The sequence below is a fragment of the Chlorocebus sabaeus genome, chromosome 1 (genome assembly GCF_047675955.1).
Source record: "Chlorocebus sabaeus isolate Y175 chromosome 1, mChlSab1.0.hap1, whole genome shotgun sequence".
In the NCBI taxonomy this organism is placed as follows: domain Eukaryota; kingdom Metazoa; phylum Chordata; class Mammalia; order Primates; family Cercopithecidae; genus Chlorocebus; species Chlorocebus sabaeus.
In genome coordinates this window covers 42,213,700-42,233,554 of record NC_132904.1, presented here as the reverse complement: position 1 = coordinate 42,233,554, position 19,855 = coordinate 42,213,700, and positions in this window count along the sequence as shown.

Below are 19,855 nucleotides of genomic sequence, written 5' to 3'. Positions count from 1 at the left end.
AGAGAAAGAGCGGAACAACAAAAACTGGGGCCTACTTGAAGGAGGAGGGAACGAGAAGGGAGAAGATAAAAAAAAAGAACCAAACAGTTGGGTAATATGCTTAGTACCTCGGTGACAAAATAACCTGTACACCAAATCCCTGAGTCACAAATTTACCTATATAACAAACTTTTACGTGTACCCCTCAACCTAAAATAAAAGTTAAAACGTTAAAAAAAAAAAAAAAATTAGCGTTGCAATCCAGTGGAAAGCTATTTAATATCTCCATTTGCACCCACTACAGGCAAAAATAAATCCCAGGTAGATTAAAGATAAACTTAAATAAATTAAATATAATGTTAAAAAATATGCATACATAAGATGAATGGACAAAGAAAATGTGGTATGTATTTACCAAGGAATACTATTCAGCCTTTAAAATCAGGGCAATTTCATTATTTGCTATGATATGGATTAACTTGGAGGACATTGTGTTAAGTGAAATAACACGGGAACAGAAAGACAAACACTGCATGACCTCCCTTATATATGGTATGTGAAAAAGTTGAAATAGTAGAAACAGAGAGTAAAATGGTGGTTACCAGAGGCTGAGGCATAGGGAATGAGGGAAATGTTGGTCAACAAACACAAAATTTCAGTTAGAACAAATAAGTTCAAGATATCTATTGTACATTATGCCAACTACAGTTAAAAACAATACATTGTATATTTGACCATTGCTAAGCAAGTAGATTGTAAGTGTTCCCACCACAAAACAGTGATAAGTATTGAAGTAATGCGTATGTTAAGTAGCTTGATTTCGTCATTCCACAATGTATACATGTATCAAAACATCCTGTTATATATGGTGATATAATTAGGATGTTTTGTCCCCTCCCCACAAAATCTCATGTAGAAATGTGACCTTGTGGTGGAGGTGGGGCCTAGAGGGAGGTGTTCGGGTCACGGGGGCAGATCCCTTATGAATGACTTGGTGCTGTCCTTGCAGTAACGAGTGAGTTCTCGCTCTGAGTTCACACGAGATCTGGTTGTTTAAAAGAGCCTGGCAACTCCTCCCTTTTTCTCTTGCTCCCTCTCTCGCCACGTGACCTGCTGGCTTCCCTTCATCATCCATCACGATTGTAAGCTTCTTTAGGCCCTCACCAGAAGCAGATGCCCACACTATGCTTTGTGTATAGCATGCAGAACCCTGAGCAAAATAAACCTATTTTCTTTATAAATTATAAACCCTCAGGTATTCCTTTATAGCAATGCAAATGGATGAACACATACACCATCAATATATATGATTTTTAGTTGTCAAATAAAAATAATAAAATGATATCTGAAAAACAATTCATATAGCAGCATTTTAATATAAATAAACAGAAACCTAAATGCTCTTAAAATGAGCATAATCTATATATATTCTAAATATATATATTATGATTTATATAATAACATATAGTATATATAATGATCTAGCCACATAACAGAATAATATACAGCTATTAGAAAGACAAAGCTAGATATGGATGAACAAAGACTGAAATATTTTCAAGATATGTAATTAGATGAATAAACAAATTACTGAACAATATGTATAATATCACTGAGAGTTTTTAAACAATCTTTTCTGCTTAAAAGGATACATAGCTAATTATTATAAGTAATTACCTCTGCAAAATGGAAAGAAGCTGGGTATAGGTGATAGTGGCAATATGAAGAAGAACGCCACTATTTTTGCTCTCTATATGGGTTTACATTATTTTTGAAATTAAAAAAAAAAGATATTAAGAACACCCCCCTGAGTTGTGAAAAGCAAAGGCATACATGAAGTCATGATGAAAGGTGCCAGCCGCTGAAATTCCTCGCATGGCCACACTCTAAGATCCTGAGTTGGAGACTACAAAATTCAGCAAGAGTGAGAAAGTGAGTCTACAGAGATGACAGTCAGCCAAGGCCAGCACAAGCAAAAATGTGAACTATCTTTGCTGGCACATATGGCATTCCCATTATAAGGGCTTATTCAGCCAAAAGTAATAAATTTCATTTTAAACTAAAAAGCAAAGAAGAAAGGATAACCATAATCTTTGCAAAATGTACATGATAAAATGTGATCATTCTGGCATAATATACAGAATGCATTTTATATAAAAAGGAAAACGTGGAACTAATATAAATAAATCATGTTTTATAAGTTATTTTCAATTGACTGCTTCATATGGATCTACCATATGAGCCTACACTTACACCTTATAAACATGAAAAAAAACCAAATCAGCAGGAGGGATTTCTTTCTTCAATAAAAGAACCATATGCCAGCTAAAAATTAAAATAATCACATCCACCTATGTTATTCTGAAACTCTGTCCCTGCTCAGTAACAGAACTGTAGCAGAACCATACCATCAACTAACGTAATGGTGTAGAATAGCCTTTACTTATGATGTAAATCAAAAAGACAGCTAAGTAGAGGCACTTTCTATTACTGGTTTCATCAACTGACAATCTACACAGAGAAATAAATATTCCTAACGAAAAGTTAGAGGCAGCCTGTGGTAAATATATGCTGTACATGTCCCTTATCTTTCATCCCAGTGGAGCTGGCAGAAACTAATCAGCAATTGCTGAGTTCCAACATGGTCTCAGAATCCTTCTCAATTCAACAAGTCAGGCAGTCACTATCAATCAAATAGAATTCTTGCCAATCTAGAGGAAAGTAAAGAAATTCCATTTACCATTTAAAACTTTATCTCTATTCCAACACATTTTGTAGATCAAGAAATTTGGAATTGCTATTGATCTTGATAATTTTATAGTTTTAATAATCTTGATAGTTTAATTTTCATAGTGTATGAGAGTAATAAGAGAATTCAATTCAATAGAAAAGTATTTTCATTGTAATTCTCACATGATTTTGGCATTACACTTACTGTACTATGAGTTAAATAGAATGTTAAGAATTCAATCTGTAACCCAGTATTGTTTTAGACCTCTATACTGGAAAAATAAATTATTTTTTTATTTTCTTTTTAAAAATAGTTTTGATTTATACTTTCAAAGATAAAATTATTAGTCTTTTTCTTACTGTATAATAACTAAGAATAACTGAATATCTGGCATGTAAAATTTTGTACTTTCCAAGGTTCTTGAGAGATAAACATCATTTTCAAATATCTCAGAAAAAAAGCAAAGTTTAATACGAGGTTTTCATCTCTTCTGGCTTTTATCATTTTAGTGGCAGCCCTTAAATTGTTATCACAGCATTTGTACTTGCTTTCCCTTTATTTTAATACCTATAGATAGAAAAAGAGAACTTGATAAAGAATTTAGTATATTGTTTATTTATGCAATAACAAGTTAATAAGCAGAATTTTGTGAAATGTAATAAATCGAATAAGTAAAAGGTTATTTGATATAAAAATAAACACTTAGCAAACGTATAACTTAAGGTGCTGGTTACATTTCCATTGTCAAACCTGATTATTTATTAAATTCTGCTAATCCACTTAGTTTTAGGCCTCATAGTTGTGATTGACAAAATTGCTTTTTAAAGCTTTATGAAATAACCAACTAAAATTTTATAATTTTGTATTCCATTGTTGGAACCTGGAATAATTTGTTAACAGTTTTTGCAAGGGAACAAATCCTATAATAAAAGTGTTTATCATATGCATTTGTTAATTTCTTATTGTGATCGGAGTCTTACACTGTAGAAGTTACAGTAAGTCACCAATTGAGTGAAGAATTAAATGCATGAATGACAAAATGATTAAGAAAAACATAATTCATTTGATGAATAGATCATATGTATTGAGATAGACATTTGCAGTCTTTAATTGAAAGGATAAGTAAGTATAGCACATTATACTTTGATATATACAATTTATTGTGTGTATTTATTATGCACATTTATAATGGTGCCATGCCTTTTTTCTTTCTCTATTGCCCACATAGTCTTCCAGCTGTTTAGAGAATCTTAATTGTTTTATTAGTGAAGTAAGACTAATAAAGTTAATTATAAACACATTCTACAAAATGCTGACTGTATTTCCTTGATTTAAATTTGCATATTTGCCATGTTTAATGTGGTGATGAACCTTTCAATAAGTGGCTTCATGTAGTCCGGAAACAGAGTAGGGGAGAACTTGTCTCTGATTTACAGTAGTTTAAATAGTCTTCTTTAGCTAGGTCTGTATTCTAGGAACATAAAGATGTAGCTAGAACTGTATGTAGACAACACTCACTCACACTTAACACTGAATACAATGGTGAATTGTCTTCATGGCTTCACCAAAAACTACTTCACCAATTAAAATATGAAGAGATTTGACAAGTAACATACATAAGTGGAAATTTGGGACCAAAAAGTTTTCTTGCATTCTGCACTCTGTGTTAGTCACACATACTCAGTAGAAGTATATTATTTCTCACATAATCATTCTGGTTTCCTGGAATAGTATACATAATGATCAGATAATGAATCAAAAGCAAAATATGTGTACAATACGAAAATGAGTTTTATTAACCACACTTTTTAAAAATTAGGACACTCTTGCTTGATGACTTGTGATATAGAAAAATAAATTAGGACACAAAGTCCAAATAATTTATTTTGTTAGATATATTTTAATAGGCATTAATGTTTCACTTTAAATGTTATTATTTATATTGTTGAACTGGCTTGGTAATTTATTCCAGACTGACAGATACATTAGTAGTACAATTAAGCCAATGCAGTGAAAATTCACTGCCATTAATTTAAGTAAAAAGCTTTATAAAAGTCTAAATTTGAAAAATACCCCAATCTACAAAAATGTGTTTTATATGTAAACTAGGCTATTTATGATATTAAACTAAACTGAAACATAACAATTTCATTTTAATTAATAAATGTATATATTCACTAAAAGACTAGAGAGCCAATAATTTCAACTCCTGCAAATGGCCCCAGGAAAATATGATTTAATATAATTCAGTTATCATTTATTATTGAATTAACATATTCTAACAAAAGTACAGAAAAGGCATTACATTTATTATTGGAGGTCATCATAACTTTAGTAGCATGCCATTGTATCATGGCTAGAAACCAAAAAGTAAAAATACTTTACATTTCAAAGTTCTTAGTTTTATTATTACAATTGTTTAATGGGAACCATAGAATATGAGAGTAATCAGAACACAGAAATTATTGTCCCAAGCGAAAGGAAATATATTTGAGAAGGTGTTACTTATTAGTTGCAAAACACAAATATATCACATAAAGACAAATGACAAGGTTAGGAAATTCATAATCAAAATTTTCCCAAATCTGGCCCTAATAATACTAGTGCCCTGAGATGCTGTGAAAAAAATAGTCATGTAGTCTTATTTGTGAGAAATATCATATCTCCTCTCTGTTTATCTTTTACGTCTACATGTGTTTGTCTACTTGTATATATGTTTGTGTGTTTATTTCATATCTGTCTTCCCCATTAGTCTATAAATCCATGATACTTGGATCCCTATTTATTTTATTCATCCCAAGAAACAATAAGCTCTCAATAATGTATCTTAAACTACTATTAAAATATCTCCCAAATAGAAATAAATGATGTATACTTACATATTAAAGGTTCTAGCTAGTTCTTCAGTAAAGAAAAACAGAACAAAACTATTTAATTTTTAAATGCCCATTTTGCAAGTTGTTGAACATCCTTTGAAATTAGTGTTCACATGATTCATTTGGAGAAATTAAAATGTTAAATTAATTGCAGGCTTTCAAGTCTGGCAAATAATGTAGTCAGTATTAAATGTAAAGGTAAGAGAAGAAAAAATGGCTATGAGGACAATTATCCAAATCAAAATATATGTTTAAGGCAGAATTTATTCTGTAATCTATTTTGGCATTAAGTAAGCTGTCTGAATATGGTTATTATATTCCATGGATACAACTTAATTTTTGATTATTTGAATCTCATACACATATTGCTAACTATATATAAGCAAAATACTGCCTTTATACTGTCTTAACTTGTATATTTTTCCCATGCATATGCTAATCTAAAGTATATCTAAATTCTACCACATAAGTCACGTTAAGTACTATGCTTTCCTATGATATTAGTAGTTCCTACATGATAACTGATAATATGGTAGTACTTCTCTTGTATGAAGATAATACATCCATATAACTGACTAAAATGTACATTTTTTATTTTGATGGAGATGCATCCTTGGGTTCAATCTTCTAGATTTTGAGATAAATCCACTAGATATTAAGTGTATGTGTGTGTGTGTGTGTGTATTTTCCCATATGTGCACGTGCCTTTATATATTTTTCTGTTGTTATTATAGCTACACTTACCAACAGTAATAGATATACTTATTTGTAATTTAGGGTATGAACTCCAGTAGCAAAATACTTAGTAATAAGGCAAAATATTGTTTCAACATTTCATCAAAATTTATTCAGTGGATATCTCAATCAAATCAGTAAATCCTCGAAAAGTAGGAATAAATCATTTCCTAAAAATCCATTAAGTGTAAATGAAGTAAAATTTAATTTAAGGTAATTATATCTTTAAGAACTAATCTCATAGTGTCCCCCACTTGTGTAAAAAATATTATACATGCAGAAAATATGTTTCCTAGATCTTAATAAATATAATCCACTTCTCTCTGCATTGTGAAGTCTCTCATAAGAAATTACATCTTTTATTCTTTTCTTTTTGCATAATTCTTAGAAAAAGTAAGTTACTAGACAACTGCTTCTTATGTAGTTTTTATACACAGAAGTCTTAATGGATGTTAATTTTTATATTCCTATATTTTATAAACTTAGCATAATTCATTTAATATCTACATGATCAGAAACATATCTTTCTGTCCACCTCCTAGAATTTTATCAGAACATCTCAATTTGAATTAATCTTTTTTCCTCTGTATTTTCACATATGTTCTTTACTACTCTACCTACAATTACTTATGATATCTTCCTCATTTGATTGGATGTTTCTGGCAGCAAGAAAATCTCAAAGGTAGCACTTGCATTGCTACCTATAGGGACCAAGATAGAAATATCTGCATAATTATTCTTTCTTATTCCCCACTGTCCCCACTTTCCTGAAATTTTACACAGGAACTATTTCTTAAACATTGACATGTACTATACACTTTTTATTAAAAAAAAAAGGTGCTACTTGATTTTTTATGATAACAGTTTTAATAATAGTTTATTAAGAAATTAAGCTATAAACTCCAGGAGCAAAATTCTTAGTGATAAAGCAAAATATTGTTCCAAAATGTTTCATCAAAATTTATTCAGTGGATATGTCACTCAAATCAGTAAATCCTCCAAAAATAGAAATGAATCATTTCCTTAAAAACTATTAGGTGTAAATTAAGTAAAATGTAATTTAAGGTAATTATTTATATCTTTAAAAATAATCTCATATTCTTTCCCACTTGTGTGAAAAAATATCAATTTGGAATTTAGACATTGTATTAGTCAGGGTTCTCTAAAGGGACAGAACTAATAGGATATACATATATATGAAGGGGAGTTTATTAGGAGTATTAACTCACACGATCACACGTGAAGTCTCACAATAGGCCATCTGCAGACTGAAGAGCAGGAAGCCAGTCGGAGTCCCCAAACCTCAAAAGTAGGAAAGCTGATAGTGTAGCCTTCAGTCTGTGGCCAAAGGCCCAAGAGCCCCTGGCACATCACTGGTGGAAGTCCAAGAGTCCAAAAGCTACAGAACTTGGAGTCTGATGTTCTAGGGCAGGAAGCATCCAACACGGGAGAAAGATGGAGTTCGGAAGACGCAGCAAGTCTCTTCATTCCACTTTCTTCTGCTTGCTTTATTCTAGCCACAGCTGGCAGCTGATTCAATGGTGACCACCCAGATGAGGGCGGGTCTGCCTTTCTCAGTACACTGACTCAAATGTTTGTCTCCTTTGGCAACACCCTCAGAGACACCCAGGAACAATACTTTGCATCCTTCAATCCAATCAAGTTGACACTCAATATTAACCACCACAGACACACTTTATTTTCTTTTAAAGTTAAACTGAAAATACATGAGAACACTAATATGTGTAATAAAAATTAGCATACTTTTTACAAACAAACTGAAACCATAATAAAATTCTAGCTATTTTATCAGTTCTTAGATTATCATCTGTACTTTCCATTTGGGCTGTTCTTGGATATTGCATATACATTTTTAGAATATCAATAGATTAATAAGATATATATGGTGCAGAGCTGTGCTATTTACAGTAGCCTAGCCTCTGGGCCCATGTGACAGTACAGACTATATGTGTCAAATTATCTTTGTCATAGAACATTTCATCATCACCAAAGTTCTGTTGGTCAGTGATGGTGTAGAGAGTTGAGATAAAAATTGCTGCAGGAACTAGAAGTTATACTTTTTCTGAAGTCACAGTGTTGTATATAAATAATTCAAAGTTTTCCTTTTAGTCTTCTCGATATTTCAATGACAGAAGCAGCCATTAATTGCTAAATATTGTTTTGTGCATCTTTCTGACAGATGTGACAGGGATGTGACCTATTTTTCTATGTTTCTTTGAGGCATGTTATGCTCTGAGTCCACTCTGGTACTATGCCATTAATTCCCAAGATTTTATCACTCTCTCAGACTCAAATATTTTACTCTGGTTGAAAATCTAATATTTCAACTTGCATTGTATAAACTAAATTACTTTTCATTATGACTTGCTGCCAGAGAACAAGAACCTGGATTAGGCAAAGCTTACTGATATTGAGTGGTTTTATCATGAGAAAATATATTAGAATACTCAGTGCTCTCTCTCTTAAATTTAATATGAGGTTTTCTTGCCAATGTCTAAAAAACACTAGCTTTATAAGTTCTCTTTTTTCAGAGGACACTTCCTGGTGGTTATTTTGCACCCTCTTTTTCCTTAAGATTCCACTTACTCCCTTTTATTCTCATTTAGAATGGATGATTGTGTAATATTTGTCTTTACTGCGATCAAGGTTATCTACCTGTGCTTTCACATAGAAATCTTTTATAATACCATTTGCTTCCACACCTTCTTGTCTGTAATTCTCTCCCCTCCCTGCTGTTGTAATCCTAGATGAATTGAAGGAAAGCCTACCTTCTGCTCTAGAATGACTGCTCCACTCCTTGTTTTTTTAATCCTATTCACTCTTATTCTTTCCCTCCTTGTTTAAAAATTCTATTCACTCTTATTCTACACCCAGTTAGAATTATATGGTTGCAGACAACAGAGATTATCCCTGGTCAATCTACATAAAAGATAATTTATTAAAGGGATATGTATTCTTCACATGTAAGAATAGCTGGAAAAAGTAAAAATAAAAATTGGAAAATGGCCAAAGAAACAGGAAACATCTAAGGATCTAGACACTCAGCTCAAGCCTGTCAGAACACCAAGATCAGGGTGAACAGGGAGAGCAGAGCACCTTAAGCAGAGCTCCAACTGTATACAAATAAAAAATATACTTTTCCTGAAGTAAAAATAAGGTTTTGTTACCTGGAGAGGAACTGCATGCTGGAAGGCATAAGCTAAAAATGTCCGCTATACTTCCCTTTCAAACATGCACAAAACCATTTTAAATATGCACATGCACGCACACACACCGCTGAAAAATATACCATTTGCCCTCTTCCTCCCTCCTCCTCCTCCTTCTTCATCTTTGTCTTCTTCTTCTTCCTCTTCTTCCTCTTATTCTCTCATTATTATTAGCAGTAGTAGTAGGATCACGGTTCCATAATAATATATAATATGTATTAGTCATTGAACATTTATCATATGCAAATACTGTTTATCTTCACAAGGACTCTGGGTAGGTTGGTAGTATTATGATTCTCAGTTTTTGTCAAATGAAAATTAACCTATTGCTCAATAGGTTTCCAGTTTGCATTTGTCTAATTTTAAATACTGTGTTGGACACATTAGTTAACAGTAAAGTTGTTTGCTATGGTCTGAGTGTTTGTGTTCCCCTAAAATTCATACGTGGAAATCGTAACACAAAAGGTGATGGTATTAGGAGGTCATGAGGGTGGAGCCTTCACTAATGGAATTAGTTCTCATGTGCCTGGCCTCTTGCCATGTGAGGCCCCATCTATGAATAGTGACAGACTTTGTTTAAGACTGCAATAGTAGTATTACAATAGCCATAATCATAGTAAGAATCTCAGTGGGTGGAAAATTACTAACAGGAGACATCAAGGATAGGAATTCTTGCTAAACTGGCCTAACAGGAATCTTGCTAAAGGCTGGTCAAGACATCAAAGGTGAATGATAATAAACTTCATCTGATATCATGGGTAGGGGTTGACTTAGCAGGATTATTTGCTCAGACTGGGCTGAGTAGGCCAAAAGCAGGTGGAGGTGGGGGCAGTCCAAGCCGAAAGAAGGCTCAGAGAAGCGTTACTAAAATTTGGTCAAAAGGTGAATCTTTGGGCTTTGTCCAAGTCACACATTTTAAGTTGTCCTTTTCTCTCTGACATGGTATGTGTTCAGAATTCAGAAAAAACAAACAAGCCAAAAAAAAAAAAAAAAAAAAAAAAAAAAAAAGACTGGCTGTAAACACAATGAATGGCAATATTGTCAGTGATTTCTTAAAAAAAAAACCCTTCCCCTTAGCAATTTCTGGACTCAGTTAAAGCTTAGCAACATCTCTCTTTTGAAATAGTCTGAAGAACAGATTAGGAAGACAAACTCTCAAATATTATCCTAGCTTCGAAACATTATAAATTCCCATTTATTGGAAGTTACTAGGATGGGGCGTGGTGGCTCACGCCTGTAATTCTAGCACTTTGGGAGGCCAAGCATGGTGGATCACCTGAGGTCAGGAGTTCAAGACCAACCTGGCCTACATGGTGAAACTTTGTCTCTACTAAAAATACAAAAATTAGCCAGGTGTAGTGGCAGGCATCTGTAATCCCAGCTACTGGGCAGGCTGAGGCAGGAGAGTCTCTTGAACCCAGGAGGCAGAGGTTGCAGTGAGCCAAGAACGCGCCATTGCACTCCAGCCTAGGCAACAAGAGCGAGACTCCGTCAAAAAAAAAAAAAGAAACAAACAAAGAAAGTTATACTATAATTGTGTTATTGTTTAAATTATTTATTATATGTAATTATATCTCTGAGAAGCCATTGTAAAACAGTTCTTTTCACTCACACCACAGTTTCAGAATAGAATATTTAAAGCAGAGCAAACAAAGGTATATTTACCCAGTTTAATGTAAAATAGGATACTTGAATAATGATTATACTCTTATTTCTTTCTTTTAATCACAGCACTGTTGCATTTTTATATATTTTTCCATAACTAGGACATCAAAAAGGTAGAGATTTATTTGATAACAATAGGCAGTGTTAACTGACATGTTATCTTTTAAAATATGTCAGTAGTTCTTAATTTCTTGTTGCAGAAAGGTCACAATTATTTCTACCTTTCTATCAATCTTTCCTGACTCTAAAGAATATTTAAAAGGAATTCGGTTTGGTATTTCTATGTCAAAGTTACAGACAACTTATTTTCAATTCACACATCTAATAAGACAAAGTATGTTATTTTCCTAACTTTTTAAAAAGGAAAACAACTTCCGGCTACATAAATAAATTTTATGTTCAAAATGTTTGATTAATTATATATAATTATATATAGCAACATACACATATTCACAAATAGTTTGTTTTATGCTTTAGCTAATTGCCTTTTTTCTCTAGCTTCTCTCATCTTTCTGTCTTCTCTTGTTATGATGCATAATAGTGGTCCGCAGGGAAAAATGTATCTGGTAACTGCACAATTGCTGTCATACAAGGCATAAATCAGTTTCATAACATCTACAGGCTTACATTTAAAAATCACTAAATCAATGCCCTGCTAGTGAGTATGAAATTAATGTGTCTGGTCACCTTGGCAATGGTTATTAAATTAATTTGATGGTGGCTGAAATTGATATATTTTCTTAACTGCATTCAAAAAGATTATTTTTAAGATAAATGTATGGCATTTTAGTATATATAAAAAATTATATATGTTTACTTCTTTAATACAACAAAAGTTCAAAAAAGAAAGCGAAACCAAGACCATATCCTACTATCTAAAATAATGATCATTAAGTTAAGCTGAACTAGCAGATCCTTTTCTATGCATAGCTGTATGTATATCTATAGATGTGGCTATAGATGTTGATAGATGTGTAGATAGGGAGTTAGATAATAAGTAAGTAGATAGTTAAAGATAGCATTATAAAAATTGAATTTAAGAAAAAACAAAGTACAACTTTAAAAATTGATAACACATATCTGTTTACTATAAGAGATATTAATGACTTAAAGTTCTCCTTATGGATGATATATAACTGTCAAGGTATAGTCAAGAAGACAAAACCTATGCCAAGTGGCCCATTAGATGGTTAAATAAGGGAAATTTAATGTGAGCAGTTAGTTACAATAATCAAAAAAGTGGCACAATTTAATTATTAAAAAGGTTGAGAAGCCACCACCATTCAGGGACAAAGAAGGAAGTGGTTTTTCAAAGCACAGGAGCCAGCGCTGCTTGGATGGAGGAAGCAGGCACTACAGAGGCTGTTCTTTGGGAGCTGGGATCACATAAACACAGTTACTGCCAGAGATGTCACCCAAAGCAGAGAAAGAAAGGAGTATCTTGGCTTTTCCCCACCTATCAATCTGCCACCTCTGATTCCCATTGGCCAAACCTAACCGAAAGTCCTGGGTAAAGAAGCCTAAGAAATATAGCTTATAGAAATTAGCTCCACGACATACGGAGCAGACCAATGGCAGGGGTGAAAAATAGACCTGGAAGCCAACAACCAAATTACTAGATAAATAAACTCAAAAGATTATGACAATAAGAAGGGTTGGTGACTTTTGTTAATTCCATATTTCAACTTTAGACAGTATTGACTTTTTGTCACAAAAGATGAACAAATTATCACTCCCATTTTCTCCCTCTTCGTTTACCTCTATCTCACGTTTTTTTTAATCAGTTATATGTTGACTACTGGGCCATAATTTATAATACACATTATGCCACACACACACACTCACACACACGCACGTTTTAATAGGTTCAATACTTACCACTAGGCTTCCTACATACTTATGCTCCTTAATTTGATAATTCTCATAGTTGGCTGCATTTTAAGTATTTCTTTAGAAATTTTACTTACAGATGGCCATGCACGATGACTCATGCCTGTAATCCTAGCACTTTGGGAGGCCAAGGAGGGTGGATCACGAGGCCAGGAGATCGAGACCATCCTGGCTAACAAGGTGGAACCCCGTCTCTACTAAAAAATACAAAAAAAATTAGCCAGATGTGCTGGCAGGCACCTGTAGTCCCAGCTACTTGGAGGCTAAGGCAGGAGAATGGCGTGAACCCGGGAGGCGGAGGTTGCAGTGAGCCGAGATCTCCACTGCACTCCAGCCTGGGAGACAGAGCGAGACCCCCTCTCAAAAAAAAAGAAAAAAAAAAAAGAAAAGAAAAGAAAAAGAAAAAAGAAAGAAATTTGAAATTTTACTTAGAGATGAGGTTTTCTGAGTTCCTACTTGAAATCTTGCCTCTTTGAAAATGACTGTTGCCACAATACTTGAAAGGAAGTAAGGCTGGATGTAAAATTCATGACTCAAATTCATTTCCCCAAAATAGTGCCCATTGCTCGGTAGAGGACAAAGCCTCCTCCATTTATCTTTTAGTTGGCTTTTTGGCTAGATTGCCTATATAAGTAGGTTATTTTAAATTTATTTCTAAATTTCCTAAGTTCTCCCATGATTAATATGTGCCTCTTATCTTGTTCTTGAAAAAGTAATCAAGACTAATACAATATTCCTGCAACACACGCTCCACCAGCACCTACCATCAGAGTATATTTATATTACTTATTATCTTGTGGCATTCAATCTTGCTGAGGGGAAATTTTAGGCCAAATTGATCTTTTTCTTCGTATGTGACTCATTTTTTTCCACCTGGTTCTCCAAAACTTTTTATTTGATCATTGAAGTGCAATACTTTAATCAGCATATTTGCTTGATATTTTTAATCATTTTTTCCAAGAATGTGGCATGCTTTTTCATTCCTTAGTTTCGGTGTTCTTCTTTTCGTTTTTTTCTACCATATCTTTGAATAGTTTTATTTGTTCCATTTTCGCAGGGGTTGGTTGTCTTCTTCAAAGATGTCAAGTACCCTTATTTTTAACTATCTTTATCCATCACATTTTTATCTCTCTAATTTCATTAATATTTTAATCTCACATCTACCATTTAAAAATTACTGTGATTATCTCAAACCTTTCTCTAAGTCAGCACATTAAAATCTATTTATTATATATTCAGAAATGATTCACCATTTGTTTTAGTTTTGCAACCTCTCTTTATTGTCATGTTGTCATTGAGTTCATTTTTCATTGAATTCCTTAACTTATGTTTTTTACAGTATGAAGAATCACTGGGGAATTTTATCCTTTTCCTTAAGTTATGTTTTCTTCAAGAACAGTTTCCTTTTTGTTTATGACAAACTAAACAAAATTTGTGTGTGTGGTGGTGGTTTGCTTGCATATTTTTCTTATCACTCCTTTTCTGTCCAAACATTCTGCTTACTCTTATTGAGTAGCCTTATTGTTGGTATCTGTGAAATAACAATATACCTAAGCGGCCAGGTGCGGTGGCTCACACCTGTAATCCCAGCACTTTGGGAGGCCAAAGTGGGCAGATCACGAGGTCAGGAGATCGAGACCATCCTGTCTAACACAGTGAACCCTGTGTTTACAAAAAAGTAGCCGGGTGCGGTGGCATGCACCTGTAGTCCCAGCTACTCAGGAGGCTGAGGCAGGAGAATTGCTTGAACCCTGGAGGCGGAGGTTGCAGTGAGCCAGATTGCACCACTGCACTCCAGTCTGGGTGACAGAGCAAGACCCTGTCAAATGTGAATTCAAAAACTTTTAAAATGTTTTCCCATGAACCCTGGGTCAATGGCCTACATGTAGCCAATGATTGAAGTAGAGGAAATGACAAAATTTTGGAAAGAATAGTTATAATCCTCTCTCCTTCACTTACTAATTGAATGAACTTGGACAAGTCATTTAACCTTTACAAACTTCTGTTTCTCATTTACAACATAGAGATAATGCTATTTATGTTACCAGGTTATTGTGGTGATTAAATAATATCATAAAGGAAAAAACCTAACAAAGCAAATAGGAGATGCTCAATAAATATTAAACTCTCTCCCTTTGGGCCCCAGGACTACCCATGACCCGATGTTTTGTTCATTTTAATAGAAACTAGTTGGTTCCATTAGAAGTATCATGAATATCTTAAGAAAAAAGTGACTAGTGACTGTATGAGGCCCAAGAAGTTGTATTCTCATTTTTAATCTTAGCTCCAAGAACAACCACGGTTTCTTCTCCTCCCTTTTCCTAGTATTTAAAAAAAGTATAAATTTGCCCAAAATTAAAGTTAAAAAAATTAAAGATGAAGGTTAAAAAAGTAGAAATTTACCCAAAATTAAAGGTAAATTCATACTAGTTTTTCCATTGTACCTGAAAGATACACTCCAAAATCTTCTTATTTGTTGACTTTTTGGATCTATTTCTATTCTACTATGGCATTACAATATTTTGACAGCCAACATTCCTGTAATATAATTTCTTACAATTTCCACTAAGTAAAAAGCGCTTATTTCTTTGGGGAAAGAGAACATATCACTTAGCACACGGATATAAAATAGTATCCCAAACATGTTTTTCTAAACATCTATTGTGGTTGTTTATCTGTTCTTGGATTTGCAAAACCTGGCTCTGCATGTTAAGAGTGCAAGTCTGGATGACTGAGAACATAAAATTAGATAATAAATCCCATAACGAGGAAAAATTATATAACAACATTAATCCAGTCTTTCCTTAGAGAACAGATTAAAATCATTTTCTGGAATGTGCATAGGAGTTGGGAGAAGTTTTGAAAGAGAAGGCAAGACAACTTGAATATGGATAAGGAAGTCTGTTTCTAGTTTTACCTTTCCTTAGAGTCAAAATCATAAAGAGATTATAGGACATGCTCAATAGGTTTGGCCATCCAAAAGTCGAAGGAACTTGAGAACTTTTGTGTCACTTTCCATATGGAACTCTGAGAGGAGAGAGTCATGAAGAATCGTTCATGCTATCACGTAGGCAAGGCAAGTCTGAGGAGATAAAGGGCCTCAGATTTTTTCATCTCTTTCCCTTTTGAGTTTTACTTCACTTCCACAGAACATTGGCAAGACGTGACATGTGTTTTGCATACTTGAGAATTGAGGGCCTGTATGCCTAATGCAGTGCAGAGGAAGGAGGGTATACGTGGGGAACCATTAGCATCAGCTGGACATTACACAGTCTCAAGTGTCATCTGGATGAAGGATGTGGCTACTTATGGTATCAGTACTGCCACTCGTAGTTAAGGTGTGGGCATATTCTTTAAGGAGTGACCATCAAGATCTCCATGCACTGCCTGATATGATTTGGCTCTGTGTCCCACCCAAATGTCATCTTGAATTGTATTCCCATAATTCCCACGTGTTGTGGGAGGGACCCCCTGGGAGATAATTAGAATCATAGGGGTGGTTTCCTCCAAACTGTTCTCATGGAAGTGAACAAGTCTCACAAGATCTGATGGTTTTATCAGGGGTTTTCACTTTTGTATCTTCTACATTTTCTATTGCCACCACCATGTAAGAAGTGCCTTTCACTTCCCACCATGATTCTGAGGCCTCCCCAGCCATATGGAACTAAAAGTCCAATTAAACCTCTTTTTCTTCCCAGTTTCAGGTATGTCTTTATCAGCAGCATGAAAACGGACTAATACACTGCCCAGGCCAAAAACACAGATAAATGACACCAATAGAAGAGTGCCACAGGGCTCTTGAGCTGAAATTTCCCATGGAATATAGGGATAGAATGGGGAGTCTTTACTCAAAAAGACTGTGATTTAAACCACCAGGAATTTTCTTACCTTAATTTGGTAAAATAATGTTTTCTGCAATAAAAAGCAGTCAGAGTTTGAGAGCTAAGTTCAGTAGGAAAATAAAATTAGAACTCTACACATGTGATAATATAATCTGAAATTTTAAAATGGCTGTGAAAATAAGGCATTTACTCAAAAAGGAAAAGATTTATAATTCCCTAATAAGCTCTTATTTGAAAAATGAAAAAAATAAGTGTAGCTCATCTCAGAGAGTTGTTATAACAATTCAGTATATTAGTATATGCAACTGAGATGACTAAATAAATATTAGCTATTTTGTTATAATTATAGATTATAACTAACATCATGTTGATTTTGATATATAATCTTGCTTTATACATCCAGGTACTGCATAGGGTAGCATGAGTCAACACGATTTTTTGTATAATTTGCCCATTTGAAAATCTGATGAAAGCTGAGGACTGCCCCCTATAGAAGAGAAAACATGGACACCAAATTTTGCATGTAATTTCAGGAGTTCAACAGTAATACAGGTTCGTCATTTGAGCCTCTAAAAATCATTGAGCCTCTAAAAATAATTGGGTCCCATGTGGAAAGTCCCTGATTTTAACATTACAAATAACATCTACTAGGGCATTTAACCTTCGAGGAGGTATATAATTTTTTATTTTTGATAGAATGAATAAACTTGTTTCATCAAAATATCTTACTGGACAATGAGAAAACACTGAAGTAAATACAAAAACTAAAAAAACTCAATGGAGGAGCTTAACAACAAAATGAAGACGACAGACGAAACAGTGAACTTGAAGCTAGAACAGTAAAAATTACCCAACTTGAACAAAAGAGAAAAAATAGACTGGGAGAAGGGGTGGAATTCATGAACAGAAACTAAAGGACCTGTGGAACTAAAACGAAAGATTTAACATCATGTCAATGGAATCTAGAAAGGAGAAAAGAAAGTGGAGCTAAAAAAATATTCTAAGAAATAATTGCCGATATTTTCCAAAATTTGGCAAAAGACATGCCTACAGAATCAAAACGATAAGCCAACTCTAAACAGAAAAAATGGGTGGAAATCCAAACCAAAATACATTAAAATTACACTTCTGAAACTGTGAAGAAAAACTCTTAAAGTGGTGAGAGAAAAACGACATTTTAACAATAGAGCAAAAATAATATAAATGACAAATTTGTCAACAGAAACCATGGATGCCAGAAGGAAACGGTACAGCATTTTCAAATGCTGAAAGAAAAGCAGTGTCAGCCTCCAGTTCTATATATGGTTAAATTATCCTTCAAAAATCAAGACATTTGGCCGTGCGCGGTGGCTCACGCCTGTAATCCCAGCACTCTGGGAGGCCGACGCGGCCGTATCACGTGAGGTCTGGAGTTTGAGAACAGCCTGACCAACGTGGCGAAACCCTGTCTCTACTAAAAAAAAAAAAAAAAAAAAAAAAATTAGCTGGGCGTGGTGGTGGGTGCCTGTAATCCCAGCTACTCAGGAGACTGAGTCAGGAGAATCCCGTGAACCCGGGAGGCGGAGGTTGCGGTGAGCCGAGATCTCACCATTGCACTCCAGCTTGGGCGACAGTAGTGAAACTCCATCTCAAATTAATTAATTAATTTTAAAAAAGACATTCTCAGGTGAAAGAAAGCTAAGACAATGTGTCACCAACAGACCTCCTCTAAACAAAGACTAAAAGAATTTTTTAACAAAATATTCATGTTTTATTGAGAGAAGATGTAGTTATTATTTATATGTAAATTGTGTAAATAAGAACAAGGAAACTTAATGAAGAGTTTACCCAAGATTTTCAGAGATAATTTTACATTATAAAAATAAGTCACTAAAGAGCCCGTTTAACAAGTTTTTAAATATATTCCCCCTTTTGTCTCCATACTCTTTAGTTCCCACACCATGAAAAATATTGTTTTTTTAAATTTTATTTTGCTCTTAAATAGAATTATAAATGTCTTTTAATTATAATTTTGTAACAGTAAGTATAATATTCCATTTATATAACTAGATTATAAATATGAATATAATACCTTTAACAAATTGCAGAAACTATATTCTACCAATATCCTGCCCTGGATAATATGTATAATGACAAGCAGTGAAATCGTTTTTAATCTACAGGGGCCAATTTGCTGGTGCACTGCACAAGGTTCAGTGCTTTCCAGCTATAATTAGAAAATGGTGTCTGCTCTTGATTAGTTTTGGTTACTATAGCAATTCCATATGCAACCTATGTCTGCTGACTATTGAACTATATCGTGTATCTTCTGTAAATTGCTCATTAGTCACTTGTAATTTATTTTATGTTTTCAACAACAATTTCAAACTGGCAGTGTCAGAAACACATGTTTTTACAATTATTGGAAAAACAGACGAACGTCCACCTTCAATCTCACCCCCACTCTTGGATATTCAGGTTTATGTAAACTACTGAATATTTTTGTAAATCATCAAAAAATATGAACATGGTTTTATGTTTCTCTATTAGAAAATACAAAATAGATAGAAAAAATACTCTTTCTACCAAGAGTATTTATTATAAAATTAAGAAATCCCTTTATTTCTAGAAGAGATTATGAAATGATTTATAATCTGCATTGATTTTACTATTCTGATTTTGATAGCCAATTTTTTCATGAAAGATTATTTGAAATTCAATTGTGCATTTAAATTCAGTTAACATTTTGAAGGTGCCTAACATGCCTGAGATTAGCAAATACTTCTATCCATTCTTTTCCATTGGTGCATGTATATACAATGAAAACTAACGGCATTCTATTTTCTTATTCCATCTTGGCATATTGTCAGTGCTTATAAATATATGCATAACCTCACACAGAATATCTTACAAAAAGACTATTGATATTAT